Below are 18,513 nucleotides of genomic sequence, written 5' to 3' on the forward strand. Positions count from 1 at the left end.
GATGGGAAAACCCAGAAGATTATATCTAACAATACTTGATTTTTACATTATTTTGCGGCCCTGGACACGATGCAGCAACATAGACCTTTTTTAATTATGAGGCATGGCAAACACTGGTTAGATTATTTATTAGAAAATTTATCTCAAAACATTTAGAAAGTTAGATTAAAAATAAACAAAATAAAAGAAGAAAGTCTGAACTTTTGGAAGAGGGCTTATTTAGAAAAAGCTTGAACCCATGAGGGCAGATGAGAAGTCTGGGCGCCGTGCTCCTTCCTTACATGGACAATTTTCTCTCGGCCTGGGTGTCTGTGAAGGCTGGAATGCTGAACCTGTGACGTCACTGCCTGCGGGCTCTCCCAGATTTAGGGAAAAAGAAGTTTGACTTTTCGTTGGATGCGCGGCTCACCGATTGTTAGAAAGGTAAGTAAGTAGCTTGCAAACGTTTATGTGAGGGGTTGGAAGCTGCTAAGGGACGAATCTGCACGCTAGCATTTTTATTCCAGCGTTGCTGCAAACGGAAAAGGTGAAAGTGACGGTGCCACGGTGCAATGGAGCCGGAGTGGGTGTAGGCGTCACAGGCACGGAGCTAGGAAGGGAGGGGGCGAGCCGTCTCTGGCTGTCTTTCGCCGCTATTCAGGTCTTTCCTTTCGCTAGCGTTACTGTCAACGTGTCCTGTTTTTACCCGGGTGTCGTTTCGACCTAAAGCTGGAGCTCAAGTCGGGCAGGCAAGGGTGGCAGGACGTCGAAGGCGGAAGTGAACCATTTCGAAACCTTTCGTTACTGACGTTAGAATTCGTGCGCGAAAGCGAAGGCAGCGCAGAAGCCTGAAAACTAATCCACTTATTTGAACAATTTTACTTTGTTAAAATCCCCGACTTCTGTAGGTTCATGGCGTGGCTTAGTCTCGATGGTGGTCGCTCTGAGTACATAGGATTTTTTTTTTAATCACGGCGGCCCGGCACGTCCGGAGCCTTCATGGTAGTGTTGTTTCTAACGCCCAACGAAAAGGTGGCTTAGGTTGGTTGTACAGTACATTTGAAACGGACAGTATGAACCCAATGCCGTTCTGTTAAGACAACTTTATGGGTACTGCAGCAGATACACAACCACCCTCTGGTAAGACTCTCAAAAGAGGTAACAAAACAAGAGGTACCTTTCTCACAGATGCCAAACGTTAGCGCGAGATATCAACAGGAAATATCTCCTCAACAGAAGTTTAAACTTCGACATATTAACAGATGTCTAAAAGACTATCAGCGTAACAACAGGAAATCAAGTTTTTGACTATTTACCTCCCTCGTATGGCAGTGTAGTGCAGAATTGTCAGGAAATGTTAATCAGTTTTCATGTGTAACTGAAGCTATGTATTCGTTCATAAACACTGTAGATAACATCTGTTTATTGTTTGCTCAGTTCCAGGTAGACATGCCTGACATAGGCAGCATTTCAGTTAGTGGAAAGGCAAAGCATACTTGGAAACATCCTCCAAAATAGTCTAAATATTTATTCAAATAGTTTAAATTATTGCATTAGACATAAACAATGGTCCACTCTATCTAGTCAGGAAATGTATGCACAATTAATATGTTCATTTTACTATTATTACTATTAAGTAACTTAATGTCTCATGTCTAAATGGAGTGTTCCTGGTTTAAAAATTTAATTGTCCATTAGACTTTATTCCCATGTGTTTTCAGATAAAACAGGTACACAAAATGAGATGGATGGTTTCATTTTTATTTAAGGGTGACTTAATCTATTCATATGCTAACTTAGTTACCAGATGTTAAGCAGGTGAGAAACTGGAAAGGTTAAAAACTATTTAGAAAGCATATATTGCCAAACATTATTACATTCAGATTTTTTACGTTTACCTCATAAGTGTTTTAATTATTGTAAAGCTTATTTGTGCACCATATTGTTCAATTTTTCTTGGTGCAGAGTATTGCAAATTGCAATAAACAACTCTTGAGACAATATAAGAACATAATAAATTTGACAAACAAGAGGAGACCATTTAGTCTATCAAGCTGCCCCAATTTCTCACCCATGTACTTCTTTAACAGTTGTCAAGAACAACCTGGAGTATCTTGGGATTATGATAAATAAGTGGCAAGTGCTGTCCAACCCTCCACCATCGCAATCTGTGTGCTGCAGTTTTTTTTGTTGACAGATCACAATGTAGAATTTCATGTCCCTTACTTTGACCCCAGGGTTCCGTGGGGCAAGGCAAAAAAATATGTCAAAAACCCGAATTACTGCAAGAAATCTTTCTGTGTCATATTTCAGGTACTGTTGCTTGAAAAAACAAAGCTGTGTGTAAAGGACAAGCAAGCAGAGGGTGAGTTTTATAGATATCGAGGTTACTGTCATGCATCTTTAGTGACTCGCATGGAGGAAAAAAAAACACTGCTATTAGATGGACCATCTCTCTTGTATGACCCAATGGGATTAAATCAGATTCAAGAATAAATTAGAAACTCGGACACCATAAAGAAATTACCTTACTTCCTTAAGAAGCTTTGTTACTTTAATATCATATTGCATTTGATAGCTTCGTTTTATGTTTTTCAAAAATCATTCTTCTTCATCTTCTTTTGGCTGCTCTTTTTAGGGGTTGCCTCAGCGGATCATCTTCTTCCATATCTTTCTGTCCTCTGCATCTTGTTCTGTTACACCCATCACCTGCATGTCCTCTCTCACCACATCCATAAACCTTCGCTTAGGCCTTCCTCTTTTCCTCTTTCCTGGTAGCTGTATCCTTAGCATCCTTCTCCCAATATACCCAGCATCTCTCCTCTGCACATGTCCAAACCAACGCAATCTCACCTCTCTGACTTTGTCTCCCAACCGTCCAACTTTGAGCCGACCCTCTAATGTACTCATTTCTAATCCTATCCATCCTCGTCACACCCAGTGCAAATTTTTCAAAAATCATTCTGTTTGCTTTTAACAGCCAGGTGCCCTATGTCTTACATATTACTGTATTAACTAGTATCAAAATCAAAATTTGTTTAAGAAAAAAATTATTTTAATGTTTCTGAAAAGAAATTTGAATACAACGACACTGTTTAACTGAGGTATTTAACTTTAAATTCCCGTTGCCATAAAATGAAAATGTAGGTTTTGTTTTGTAGGAGCCATGTAATTATCATGCAATGTACAAACCTTCTGTCTGTAAAAGACTAAACGTAATCAGTACTAGTAGTCAAATTTCAGGTAATCAGCCATTCTGTATTTGTTTGTGCTGAAATCCCAAAGTAAAATAAACAAAGTGTTTTAGACTACTGTATGTCAGAATGTAATTTCCCTTCATTTTACAAAAGGGAAACATTTTTAAAGCTTTGAAAAATGTCAAATTTGTGTCTGTCAGAAGAGAAGCTTCTGTCCTCTACATTTCTGTTTGTGTTTCAAATACATTTATATAGCCATTTTTCAATATATGAAAAAATATTTAAAATGAGATTTATTCATTTGGAACAATGTTTGCATGGTGTCTTAAGCTAAAACTTTTGCTAGTTGTCTAATTTTAGCCAGTTATTTGTTTTTAACAACAATAGTATTTCTTTTTAAATTTATATTTCAGTAACATTTGTTGGACTTGCAATTTAAAGCCTGCTCTCAATATCCATTAAATGTTCCACATGAAAGGGGATAAAAGACTGTTGCAGTACATGTATCTGTTTAAAATGTAGAAGAATTTTTGGGAAAAGGAACAGCTTGAGTGTAGTTTTGTTTATCTATTTGTACATGCAAAATGGTTCTCCAGAAATGTTAACATACTATATACTTAGCAATTAGAAAGGCAGTGCAATAAACCATGTGTATGAATAAATTAAGCAAGACACTGTTTTTTTTTTTTTTTTGGAAAAGAGGCGGTTTGACAAGATTGTCAAGATACACCTACTTTTGCAGCTTTGTGGTCTGTTTTGACCCATTCATAATTGTATTTTAAATTGGATATATTTCTTGGTGTTATTTGAAACTCCATCAGCAATGTAGCACTGTTTGCAGCATTATATAGTATGTAAAAACTCTGAAATGTTTTGGGCAGCAGGCTTCCTCAGTCTATGTGAGTATTATTATCTGTAATGTACCATTCTTTCTGTTTATATTTATCAGTAGTTAGGATTTATTTTCATTTGTTATTTCTTGCTTAGAATGTTTCAAAATATAGTCTTGTATAGGGAAATTTTTTTTTTAGAACAGTCTGGACAAGAGCATGCCATTCAGCCCAACAAAGCTCGCCAGTCCTATCTACTTATTTCTTCCAAAATAAAATCAGGTCTAGCTTTGAAGGTCCCTGAAGTCCTACTTTTTCAAAAACACTACTTGGCAACTTATTCCATGTGTCTGTGGTTCTCTGAGAAGCTGGTAACTGTTATCATCCAGTGCAAAAGATATGTAGAAAACAGGTACATTTAAATAGCATATAGCATTAAATTGATTTTGCATGGGCTACTGAATCACCCAAAGTGGGCAGTGAGCAAAAATAGACATCTGTATGTAAAGAAATAAAGTACCATGTGTTTGATACCTCCATAAAATAGTTTAACTTATTTTCAGTTTTTACCCACCTCTGTCTTGGTGCTACTGTATATTACTAACCATTTATCACTAATGAAATCAAAACATGAGAGTGGAGCACTAGCAAAAGCATCACTTATCTGCTTGCGTATTGGATACAGCAAAGGCCAACTATATGGAGGAGCAGTGGTAATCTGCTAAGAAAATAGATGACTAGTTGCACCTATGGAGTTTTCATAGCATTCATTTAGAAATGCATTTAGTATGGAATGGGAAGTGGTTTTGGATTTTTATTTTTTGTATAATTTTGTAGCAGTGGCTGTAGTGGAATATTTGCAGGGTAGGCCATCAATAAATATTCTAAATGACTGAAACACTGGTTTGCTTGCATTCTTACATTGTGCATAGAACATCCATCCATCCATTTTCCAACCCGCTGAATCCGAACACAGGGTCACGGGGGTCTGCTGGAGCCAATCCCAGCCAACACAGGGCACAAGGCAGGAAACAATCCTGGGCAGGGCGCCAACCCAACGCAGGTGCATAGAACAGCTCAGTCAAATGGTGTTGCCAGTGAGTGCTAAACCGCCTGTATTCAATAGGTGCATGTCAGTTCTTTTTGTAACTTTCATTTGATTGGATGTCGGTAAGCCAGTTGTACATTCTAATCTTCACTTTAGCGTTTCTTGGTCATAGTGCAGAACTAGCAAGATAGGTACTGCTACAAGATAAGCTGGAGGCATCAGTACAGGCTTTGGATAATTTTCATTTTATATTAAAGCAGGCTTGCTTTTTTCCTACTTTAACCTACCTCTTTTTTTATATTCTTCTTTGCCTTTTAAAGCTAATGTTACCTTTCAGCCATCACAATTGTATCATGCATCAACAGAGAGCTTCCAAATTAAACAAATAAAAAGGTATCACCAGAGGTACAAAAGAGGGACAATCACATTTTTTTGTTCTGATGCCTTGTTAACTGTGATGCAAAGCAACATGAATCCAGATTTATCCAGCATTATGATAATTACAAAATGTCAAGAGAATTTTTTTTGTGGAAAATGCATTTCATCTTTGCTACATAAAGGCCTGTCCAGTTTTGTGCACTTGGCCAACTGGACATTGCCTTACATTTTCCAGTATTATGACTTTCTAAAGTATTGGGATGAGTTAGTTAGCTTAGTTTACACATTTTGGGTACCTTTTAATGTGTTTTTATTTTTAAGAAGATTTGGGTCTGTTCTCTTGATCTGGTTTTTGATTGACTTGCTGCTATACCAGAGTTGTAAGAGTACGGTTTGGGGGAGGGAATGGGAAGTTGTTTTCATTCTTTGCAAGTTGTTAAAATGATAAGTGGGAGCCGGAAAGCACTTTACTTTGGCCCTGGAGAGAGAAAATTTCCTTTTTGAAAATGCCAGTAGGACTGATTTTTGACATGCATTTTTATGCGTTTTGCCATATTTGGGAATGTTTACTTACACCAGTAAAATGTTGAGTCGGAATGGGGGTTGGTAAGGGGGTGGCTCGAAGATCATTTAAAAAAAAAAAAAAAAGCTGTTATTTTCTTGAACTTATGTAGCCATCTCTCCAGCACTCAAAGTCATATAAAGAGAGGCTTTCTGGGATAGTCAAAGACATAAATACTGTAAGTAATGGGTGTTAGATTTTCAATTTCTTCTTTCTCCTTTAACAGCATCTTTGGAAAGTTTTTGACCTCATACTTCCAGGTCTCACTTGGCAGGTGTTTGTCACTGTTTTCATCTCTGCATGGCTGATAATTATTTTGGTTTTCATTTTAGATATGTTTTGTATCATAGGAAAAAACGTATGAAAAAAATGTATGGAGTTCAGGTATAATGATAAAAATAAACGTATTTTTATTTCAAAATTTTAGTTTCTAGCATAAATTTAAGAGCACTCGATAAATAGTAACCTGGCAGTTTTAATGAACTTCTTTTTTATAAAAGTAAATGTTGTGTTCTTTGAATGCAGGGGCATTCCCTTCTTGCCTTATTTTCCAGTTAAGATATGTATTTAACAAAAACAGTAGACACTAGCTCAGTTTCTCTGCTCCTTGTTTCTTGTAATTCTGAACCTTTGCTGTTTATCTTTTTAAAGTTTTTTTTTTTTTTTTTTAAAACCATGATAAAAAATGGTCAGTTGATTTTTATACGTATACTTCACACAGTTAGGATTAATTTAATTTTAGTATCTGTGATTACAGTTGCTTTTGCCATTAGCTGCTGATTTGCAGGATAGCTCATTTGAGGTTCACAAGTTCATTTATTTTCATTTATAGTAAATGTTTACATAAAACATTAATCAGTACAGAATATTTAATGCTATTTATATAGTGCTCTACACTATTGCTAAGCTTTCTGCTGTTTAAATCTAGTACTGCTTATATAACAATATCAAATAGTAAAAATAATTGTTATAAAGTGAGCTTGAAAATGTGTAAGCAATATAGTGTGGTGGCTAACAAACTGGGCTCTAACTAATATAGTTGCTGGTTCAGTCCTCATTACCAGTGTACTCTGTGAACCTGAACAATTCACTTAACATGCACGTGTTCCAACTGTCAAGAGAGAGAATGTTGAAATTCTTACTTGCATGTCTGACCAAAATGCAACACATCACTCTCCAGTGCCATGATGAAGAATTTATTATTATACATAAATTCAGTTTGTTTAATAGGGAACACAAATCAACTTACCTGATGTACTGTTTTCTGTGACCCTGTGTTTGTAAAGTACTCTTTTAGGGTGGATGTCGACTTTTGTCGACAGGAGGGGTTGGAGGCGAATGTCGACATTCAGGGATAGGGGGCGACAATCAGCTGTTAATGGCGACAAATCTCACTGTCACGTCACAGGCATTCCCTCTGTGCTTGGAGGAATGCTAGACTCGTTGACTCGGCAACTAAACCTTGCGTGTGCGTGAGTTGCGAAATGTAAACAATGGCAAGATGGCATCGACATGTGAAAAGGGAGCGAAGCAAGTGCAGAAAAGAAAACACTCGGCAGATGATGTTTTGCGCATTATCGCGGAGTCGGACTCTTGATTTTTCAGAATCGGATTTTATTGGCAGTGATCAGGAGATCGAGCAAGAGAGTGAGAAGCAGGCATCAGCTGATCAGACACCAGCCGATGCCGCGCCAGCAGATCTGCTGCCAGTTGAGTGCCTTCGCGCAGCTGATGCATCTACGGCAAGGTTCGCATGGGATAAACACACAGACATTGATCTATTGAGAGCCGATCTGGCTACCGGAGTTTACAAGACGGCATGGCTTGCTGTTGGACACGACAGATCACCAGCTGCTGTACTTCAGGCTGCTCTCTCCTGATGCTGCTTTTCAGCTACTGTCAGACGAGACAAACAGGTAGGCAGAGATTTTTTTTGAATCGCGGGCTGCGTTTGCATCGCATTCTCGTTTTTCAAAGTGGAAACCCACAACGAAAGACGAGATGAAGCGCACTGTGGCATTACAAATAGAGATGGGACAGAACTGGTGATATAACTTCAGGGAGCATTGGTCCAAACATGTTTTGTCCCCTGGTGGCTTAGGTACGTGCTGCTGCAAAGTTTTATTCACTTCTGTAATAAACAGAAGCAAATCCCATGGGGTGAGCCAGGCTATAATGCCATACATAAAGTTCATAAAGTTTCAGAAGATGAAAAGAGGTGACAATACGGTTTTCATGCAGGCAGAAAACTTGGTGGCAGTGGCATGGCACGATGGCAAATGGGTGACTTGTCTCTCTACAGTACACACTAACAATATATGTGAGAAAGTGCAGCAACAGACAATTGAAAAATAGGCACCAAAGCAACACATATTGTAAGGAGTGCAATGTGGCAATGACTGAAATTGGCTGCTTTGAGCGAGATCAGACTTTGCTGTGTAAAATGTATCTGATATAAATGTGAAATCATAGAGTATGCAGGCTCATACAACATGCAAGACAGTAACATTTGTCAAAAGTAAATATTTTTTGTTGATTTGATATTTTAAACAATTGTTTTGTGTTTTTTTTTTAAAAATGTTATTTTTTGGAAAAATATTCAGCCCTGGGAGAAAAGAAACAAAAAAAAATTAGCTCTAAAAGAGTTAATATTTTGTTTGCTATCGACAGGAGCTTTATAACATAAATGTCAGTTGATTGGTCGTTTATGGAAAATGTTTAGTCACGTCAACTGGTATTTTCCAAGGAGTTTGAAAACCCCATTCAACTTGACTCATTTTCTATCTAACCATCAAGATGATACAGTTAAAACAGTTACATCTTAAAGCTGACTGGTCACGTCATTGTACTGTCAGAATGCAAGGCATTTTTATTTCTGAACTTGCGTTGTAATAAGATAAAACTGACAATGGTGCTAGCAATGCAAAGAAGTTTTTAATTTAAGACATTTATAATTGAACATAGTATTAAGTCTTTGTTTGACAATTTCAAATGTCTTCCTATGCATCATAACTTTTTTACAATGAACAATTTCCCCAGTAAAGCACCATGAATACTTTCATATGTCAGCATTTAAGTTTGATGATTTGCTTCACCACATTGAACCGTTCATCAAAAATTGAAGCATGCACATTTATCCTGTTGGATCTGCAATGCAGCTTGTCATCACACTGCGTTATCTCGCAATGGCCCAATCCTCACTTCTTTTCTCTGACATTTTCTATTTTGCACAGAAGTATCTGTCTCAAATACGATTTCATTTTGTCTTGCATGTTTCCACATCCACTTTCAAAGAGCTGGTTATTTGATGCCAGCTGTTTTGACAGGCATGTTTGTCACTATAGAGATGTTGATAGTAAACAACAATGCCGACATCATGTACCAAAACTTGAACAAACACAGCAACCAGATTTTTGCTGGTACTGCAACTCATTCACACATTGTGTTAATTTCTGATAACATGCTCAGAGGACACGTCAAAAAAGCACTGGAAAAGCGTGGCAGCCATGGTAAGTGCATGTAAGCATTCTAAGCGTCAAGTATATACTGGCTCTTACATTTAATCTGGGCTTGTTTATGCTAATGAGCACTTTCTTAGTGCATTGCCCATTATTGCAGTGGCCTCCATCCTTTTTAGCGGTAAGATCACCTTTTTAAAGTCAAGACAAATCAAAGATGTACTGATAAATGCCTAACTTAGGCTACATGGAATAAAGTTATCCAGCCTAATATCTTTCATCACGTTATCAACTGTTAGGCCTGTATTCTGTCACATTTCTGTACCTTTCTAAAAATCTTGCACTTCTGTATTCCCACATTTCCCTGTTTTCTGATTGCAGAGTGCATCCCAGTTGCACAGATTCAGTTTGTATGTTTTGCTTTTTTTTGGTTTCAGCAGTCATTTGATACTGAAATTGTGAGGAATTTATTAAGTAGTATTTACTAATTTTCTTCAAAGTAAGTTGCTACTTGAAACGTTTACAAGTCATTTTAGATCTGGTTACACCATTATTCATTGTGTTCACTCTGCTGCTACTGGACTTCATATTTTTAAATTCTTTAATTGTTTGCACATTTTCATTTAATCTTCTCTGTTGCAATAACTGGATATTGAATGTACTGTATTTTAAACAATTTTTGTGTTGATGGACATAGGTTAGGTTGAAAACATTTAAATTATAATTCCCAGATGTCATTTAAAAAATCTTTTATTTGTTTTAATTACAAAGTTGTTTTTTTTCATTATTTAATTGATTTCTTGATCTTCACCTGCCCCATAACTGTCTGCGAAGGCTGACAAAATCTGATAAGAAGCATGATACAGTGCTCTCCATAATGTTTGGGACAAATGCACATTTTTCCTTGATTTACTCCTCTGCTGCACAGTTTAAAATTACAAATCAAGCAATTCAAATGAGAATAAAGTGCACATTGTAGACTTTAATTTAAGGGTATTTGCATATATTTCAGTCATACCCTGTAGAAATTACAACAATTTTTAAATATGGTCATCCCCCCATTAAAGGGCATAATGTATAGGACATAGCAATTTTAGGTATATTAAAGCAGTCATGTTTAGTACTTTGTTGCATATGCCTTGCATGGAATGACTGCTTAAAGTCTGTGATTCATAAACATCACCAGGTGCTGAGAATCTTCTCTGGTGAGGCTCTTCCAAGCCCATTGTAGAATTTTCTTTCACTGGTTATGTACATTCATTAACACAGTACTTTGTAAATACATGCTTTTTATATTGTTTGAAGAAACAATAATTTGCCTTTGAAAATTAGTTTTGTTGTAATAATGGTACCAAACCTCTGCTGTGGATGTTTGCCTTCTGTCTAAATGTTTTTCATTTGGATTTGATGACTAATGTAGTTGATCATAAGCTCATTAGTTAAATTCACACTTTAATTTAGACATGGGGCAAGTCAGACATGTGTAATGCTGTGTTAAAACATATTAATCCTTTACAATAAAAATGAAAGTTACTCTCTGTTTACAATAAATGTTGCAGCACTGGAAATTGGACTATCTGTAATTGAGTTTAATATTGCATATTTTAGTACTATTCTGATTTCTAAGTTGGATATTTTCATGAATGAGCTGACTTTATTTTGTTAAACATATAATAAAGTGTGCTGATTGCATTTTGGCAAGAAGGTTAACTATATGAAGGTTCTCAGCTAGCAATCACTTCAGAATCCTCCATCTGTTTTTGGAATCAATTTGCTTTTAACTTCTACAGAAACCTCTTTTAAAGTAAATCAGTTGGAGAAGTTGGCTTTGGGTTAGCCTTATTTTGCAGTGTTTTTGGTTTCAAAGCTAAGAGAGTATATTAACTCACCAGCTCGTGGTACTCCACACTGTAATTCATTTTGCAATCTTTAGTAGCAGTTGAATTATCACAGTTTTGATTTACTTCATGTGTACAGCACTTTCATTCGTATAAAATATATTATAATATGCCAAAATAACACATTGTTTTAGTCCTGCTTAAGATTGAAATGCAGGACTAAATAATGAATATGTCTGTCATTTTGGGTTTGCCTTTGACCAGAGTTATGTTTATAATTTTATGTACAGTATGCTTCATGCTCAGGTTCAAGTTGAAATTTATTGTTGTGTTCACCTTCATTGTATAACTAGGGCTGCAACTAATGATTATTTTGGTAGTTGACTAATCGTTCAAGTTTTTTTTCGATTAGTCACGATTATTTCATGCCTGTATTTTGAAGCCTGCGACCTGTGGTTGCACATCCTGTTCTGGGCTCCAGTGCATGTCTCACCTCATCTGCTCACGTCTGTCCACCTGTGAATGTCCCCCTGATGTCTCTGCATTAACACGATTAAAGTTAATAATAATCAAAATAACAACCAGTGAAACATATGAATTTGATAATAATCAGATATTTTTATATTAATGTGACCATCACAATAAAAAAGAAATACATTAAACAATACAAACTAAAGTGCATGTAGTCTTTAAACAAAAAAAGTGCATTTAACTTAACCAAAAAATACATAGTTTTTCATATCTTCCGTGCTGCAGCAGTAGGAATTGCTGACTTCTAATCAAGAGTCTCCCGGTTCGATCCTGACTGCCTCGTATGTTTACCGTTTTGAGTAGTGAGTTGCTCTTATTGTTAATATTACACAATAAACACATACATTTGATTTGTGTCTGTAACAGCCACGGTAAATGTATAAAACTTATAAAAGTTACCGTTTTCTTTTTCCACTTTTATTCTCTGTCACGATCATGATACATTCTACCGTACCCTCAGGGATCTGATGCTGTTACTTTTTATCTGAAACTGGGAATAACAGTAGATGTGAGTGGTGTTTTGAGGCAATCGAACTGGAAATTCTCTGATAAAAGCTGACACACAAACGCGATTATTCGTATCTCATTGTCACTTGATTTTTTTTAATTCAATTTTATGGAGTGTTCCTGCTTACACTGAATTAGTATGCACCTTATGGCCCGTGATGTCAAAGCCACACTGACAAAAAACAGACATAGGTATGTATATATGATATTTGGAGTTATTCATTTTATGACCTTATAGTATATTTCGGAAAACATTGTGGCACGTATTTAACATTATTCATATTCATTCGCATACCTTCTTGCGGTTGTAATCAGTGACCGTGTATTTTTTTCCCCCAACCTTGCCCAGTCTGCCCAGGACTCCAGGACATGCAGAGGAAAGAATGTTTCTCTGCAAGGTGAGCCATGAACGCTCTTCTTTTCTCCGTGGACCCCGTACATGCCTTGCACAGTACATGTGCTTTGATCGCGCGTCAGGTCAAGCTTGTTATAGCACAAGCAACCAGCCCCCTGTGTTCTCCTGCTAGCACTGAATAAGCTCACGCCTTCTGGTGTCAGCGTGCAGCACCGGGGGCGGGGGGAGGGGGGCGGTTTAAGAAAGAGACAAATATATGTGACATTTTGAAGAAATTATTGTATGACCTGAATAGTACCAATCAGAAAACATCATCGCACTAATGCAATATTATTTGAAAACTAACAGATCAATTGTAAATTTGTTACTTGTAAAAGTTAGCTTTTTTCACTTTTATTTTCTCAGTCTCGTTCATGCTCTCCCTCCCCTCCTAATCTGACTGTAACTAACTAACTAACAGCGCCAGCATAAATTCTCAGGAGAAGGCGGCATCACAGCTCCAGGATGCTTGCGTTTCAGATGCTCATGCATCGCGGTGGTGCTGTTGTGAAAAGAATGCTTCGCTTTGCATAATCTGCATTCAGCTTTTTTTTTCTTTTTCAGTGAAGTGCTCCCACACTTTAGAAAGTTTTTGTCTCAATTTTGTTTCCATCTCCTTCTCCCTCCTCTATCCGACTCACCATTGCAACCACGTTTATTTTCCTCAGATGTTATTTCTTCGTTGGTAGGACTGTGTGCAGTCTTGACAAACAATAACAAACGATACTGCCCCCAGACGTTCATGTAGTGCATTGCAGTTACAAAAACCAATGTGGTTCTTCGTGACTGGAGCCTCTATTGAAGATTCTGTTTATGACATGTTGACGTCATTGATTACATCGACTATTCTTTGCAGCCCTATGTATAACATAGCTTATCCCTTGCGATTTGCAGGTGTACAATTTGCAGATCTGCTTATTTGCGGGTTTGTCATCAATAATTAAATTAAAATTATTTTGTGAGCTTTGCAGCCTATTTATTGGGGAAAACCACAGACAGCACAAAAGCAGCACTACTTAAATGGACTGCAAATCCCAGCAATCCCAGCATCATTGGATAGCTTCAGTGGTTGCCGCAAGATGTAATGCTGCTTGATAAAATAAGATAAGGGCGCCAATTTTGAATGTGAGGCATAATTATCTGTCAGGGTTGTTGTCAATGGCATCTTTTAGTTTCTACTCTTCACTGCACAATTTGATGACAGTTACAGTGGTGTGAAAAACTATTTGCCCCCTTCCTGATTTCTTATTCTTTTGCATGTTTGTGTCACAAAATGTTTCTGATCATCAAACACATTTAACCATTAGTCAAATATAACACAAGTAAACACAAAATGCAGTTTTTAAATGATGGTTTTTATTATTTAGGGAGAAAAAAAATCCAAACCTACATGGCCCTGTGTGAAAAAGTAATTGCCCCCTTGTTAAAAAATAACCTAACTGTGGTGTATCACACCTGAGTTCAATTTCCGTAGCCACCCCCAGGCCTGATTACTGCCACACCTGTTTCAATCAAGAAATCACTTTAATAGGAGCTGCCTGACACAGAGAAGTAGACCAAAAGCACCTCAAAAGCTAGACATCATGCCAAGATCCAAAGAAATTCAGGAACAAATGAGAACAGAAGTAATTGAGATCTATCAGTCTGGTAAAGGTTATAAAGCCATTTCTAAAGCTTTGGGACTCCAGCGAACCACAGTGAGAGCCATTATCCACAAATGGCAAAAACATGGAACAGTGGTGAACCTTCCCAGGAGTGGCCGGCCGACCAAAATTACCCCAAGAGCGCAGAGACGACTCATTCGAGAGGTCACAAAAGACCCCAGGACAACGTCTAAAGAACTGCAGGTCTCACTTGCCTCAATTAAGGTCAGTGTTCACGACTCCACCATAAGAAAGAGACTGGGCAAAAACGGCCTGCATGGCAGATTTCCAAGACGCAAACCACTGTTAAGCAAAAAGAACATTAGGGCTCGTCTCAATTTTGCTAAGAAACATCTCAATGATTGCCAAGAGTTTTGGGAAAATACCTTGTGGACTGATGAGACAAAAGTTGAACTTTTTGGAAGGCAAATGTCCCGTTACGTCTGGCGTAAAAGGAACACAGCATTTCAGAAAAAGAACATCATACCAACAGTAAAATATGGTGGTGGTAGTGTGATGGTCTGGGGTTGTTTTGCTGCTTCAGGACCTGGAAGGCTTGCTGTGATAGATGGAACCATGAATTCTACTGTCTACCAAAAAATCCTGAAGGAGAATGTCCGGCCATCTGTTCGTCAACTCAAGCTGAAGCGATCTTGGGTGCTGCAACAGGACAATGACCCAAAACACACCAGCAAATCCACCTCTGAATGGCTGAAGAAAAACAAAATGAAGACTTTGGAGTGGCCTAGTCAAAGTCCTGACCTGAATCCAATTGAGATGCTATGGCATGACCTTAAAAAGGCGGTTCATGCTAGAAAACCCTCAAATAAAGCTGAATTACAACAATTTTGCAAAGATGAGTGGGCCAAAATTCCTCCAGAGCGCTGTAAAAGACTCATTGCAAGTTATCGCAAACGCTTGATTGCAGTTATTGCTGCTAAGGGTGGCCCAACCAGTTATTAGGTTCAGGGGGCAATTACTTTTTCACACAGGGCCATGTAGGTTTGGATTTTTTTTTCTCCCTAAATAATAAAAACCACCATTTACAAACTGCATTTTGTGTTTACTTGTGTTATATTTGACTAATGGTTAAATGTGTTTGATGATCAGAAACATTTTGTGTGACAAACATGCAAAAGAATAAGAAATCAGGAAGGGGGCAAATAGTTTTTCACACCACTTGTAATAAAAAAGGTTTTCTCTGTAACAGGAGAAGGGATGAAATAAAGGAGTAAGAGGGGGGATTGGTCGCTTCAGTGCAAAACCAGCTACAAAGATTGGAATGTTTGGGATGATAGCGAAAGAATGTGCAAAAACTTGCTTCTCATAAAGAGTTTCAGAATGTTATGGGAATACAGTCAAGGCCATGTACTTGTTTTTCACTTCGAGGGGCTTCATTGCAAGCAACGCTTGTTATTGTGTGTCTTCTGATACTAGGCACCATCTCAGTGAGGGCCAAGTAGAAGAAAAACAATAAGATGTCCCGTGGGAAGAAGGTGTGCAGAAACTGATCACTTCTGTATACACTGCTTACACGTAAGCCATTTTGGGTAAGGACACTCAATTAGTATATAAGGGAAGGTTCCGCCCTCAGTTTCTTTGGAAGCTCAACCGTGGGGAACGTGCACACCGCCCGGTATTGGACCAGGCTCACGAGTTGATCCTCTGACGAGACTGACACGCGGGCTCCCTCAGTCTACTGGTCTAGGATGATGGCTCTGGGTCTTTTGATATTACTGTAAGTATAGTATAATTCACATATCTGTATTACTGTAAGTTAATAGTATAAATCATATATCTTTATATATATTACTGTAAGTCAATAGTACAATTCCTATATCTGCATGTATATTGCTATTATATTGTATGTAACTGATATTATATTTGAACAAGTAAACAATTGAAGTATTGGACCTTTCCTCTCTGATTCTTGCCTGCTTATTTTCTGTTAAAACCTTTGAACCATTTTCCCAAACTAAAACATTTTGGCGTAGTCGCTGCAGGATTTTGGGGAATTTGGTAAAATATTGAATTACTAAGTGAGGCAAAGGAAATCAGAGATGTTTAAGAAATGTCAGGTGTCTGTAAAGGAACCCATAACGGGCTTGCAGACGCGGGGGGTGGGTTTTGCTAACTGCGGTTAGAAGTCTGGATAGTCTGGTAGACGAAAAAGAAAGGGAGATTAAGAAAATGCAAATGGACTTGGCGGATGCGTTAGGGCGGGCCTCAATGGCCGAATCCCAGGTAGCTGTATTATTGCCGCGGGTACAGAGAGCCGAGGGGGATGTCGGAAAAGGCAGCCTTTTGCATAGCCAAGGTGAATGCGAAAAAGAAGCGCAGACCGGATGTTGCGAAGGTTAAAGCGTTTGTAGCCGCAGCTAATGTCCATGAGTGGGATCCTGAAAAATGGGATGGTAACATTTGGGATGATGATTATGAGGATGATGACGGACCCGATGCAGGGTCGGTAATTGATCCTCTGCCTTTACAGGCTAAACCCGTGACACGTCGCAGACTTTTTACTGACGCACATGGTAATGTTAGGAGGGGAGATGTTTATGAAGATTACACTGCACAAGAAAGGGAAGGATTTAGATCACGTTATTCACAAGGGCGAAATGAGCCAGTAGACACATGGCTTGTACGCTTGCATGATGCAGGAGCCGGGCATGTGTCACTGGATGGGGGGGATGGTAACGAATTTACAGATTATGCCATCGATCCCCGTTTTAAACAAGCAATGAGACAAGAACTGACCAAGTTAGAAGGGGACAGTACGTTGTTGGCGCTGGCGGCGAACGCAGCATTTGAAATATATCCGCACCCACAGAATTGGCCTGAAGTAAAGTCATGGACGACTTTGCAGCAGGCGATTCGAGTGGTTAGAGAATTGGCAATGAGGGACGCCGTGGTAGCGGGCCAAGCGGATCAGTTAGATGTGTTCCCATTTACATCTGTAGCCAGGACCATCCTAATAAAAACAGCCCCTGCTAACTTGAAAGGAATAATAATGACTCTTTTACTGAATGAGGTAGGTGCAGGAGTGGGGGAAGTTGTAGCCAAATTACGGGATTTAGGTGACCTGGGGGAGTGGGGAGGAGCCCCGCCAGGGACAGCTGCAACACAACCCACTGGGGCTACATCAAGGAATAGCGCCTGTAGAACAGGGGGAGTGAATAGGAAGGAGTTATGGGGAGCGTTAATTAATGCTAAGGTCCCTAAGGAGGAGATAGATGGACAGCCTACAGGACTGCTCCTGGACAGGGCAAAGAAAAAAGGACTTATAGATAAGTCTGGCGGAATAAAGAAACGAGTAGCAAAGGCAGAAGTACATTCACTTCTTACCTTCGCTGAATGGGAAAAATTAAGTAAAAAGCATGACGAAGTTCTTACTTTTGCTGAGTGGGGAAAAGTTGAGTAAGAAGCGTGATGAAACTGGCCCCTCTTCATCTTCCGAGAGCTCCTCGGAGGAAGAGGAGGAGGAAGATAGGGAGAAAAACCGACGCAAGAGTAAGCATAAGAAAGGAGGGAAAAAAGCTAAAGGGAAAGGGAAAAATAAAGGAAGGACTTTATATCCCGTTGAAGAATTAGAACGCGCAGCACGAGATTGTTAGGGATGGGGCCAAGCACAGGTGAGAGCCCTAAATTGGCATGATGCGGACATTCGACCTTTTGTACCGGTAACGATACATTGGGAAACTAAAAACAAACAAATAGTAAAGGCTCTCATCGATACGGGTGCGGAGGCCACTTTGATATATGAGAATCCATCTAAATTCAAGGGGAAACGATTGACAGTGCAGGGGATTGGGGGAACGGACATCCCTGCCACTCAGGTGACGGTGATGTTACAAATTGGTCAGTTGCCCGTGAGACCCTACCCCGTACTAATCACCCCAGTGAAAGAGTATATAATAGGGATGGATCGTCCACAGGTGGCAAATATGCTGTAATCGCATGCTGGCATACAGCCTGCAAATGTCAGCGTGCATCAACAGCATTTCTGAAGTTTTTTAGGTGTACGGTAGAATCAGCTTTTACAGCTGTGTTTTCCTCGCTAAAAATGGAGACAGCAGTAGTTGCAACAGAAACTTTAACGGCAACGTTAACCGTAGCAGTAGCGATAGAGAGAGTCGAATCGGAGGCCG

The 18,513-nt window shown here is 38.7% G+C and overlaps 1 protein-coding gene across 2 annotated transcripts in view; it reads left to right on the forward strand.

Moving 5' to 3' along the window:
- The first annotated feature begins 301 nt into the window (after positions 1–301).
- lpp (LIM domain containing preferred translocation partner in lipoma) overlaps positions 302–18,513 on the forward strand; it is a 538,541-nt gene continuing 520,329 nt past the window's right edge. Inside the window, exons 1-2 of one of the 2 annotated variants that reach the window (XM_051922238.1) lie at positions 302–423; positions 2,293–2,344. The gene's annotated coding sequence lies outside the window, so the exon portion shown is untranslated. The remainder of the gene's footprint in view (positions 424–2,292; positions 2,345–18,513) is intronic. The other variant, XM_051922237.1, reaches the window with a different exon arrangement.

Source organism: Erpetoichthys calabaricus, chromosome 2, assembly GCF_900747795.2.
Source record: "Erpetoichthys calabaricus chromosome 2, fErpCal1.3, whole genome shotgun sequence".
In the NCBI taxonomy this organism is placed as follows: Eukaryota; Metazoa; Chordata; class Cladistia; order Polypteriformes; family Polypteridae; genus Erpetoichthys; species Erpetoichthys calabaricus.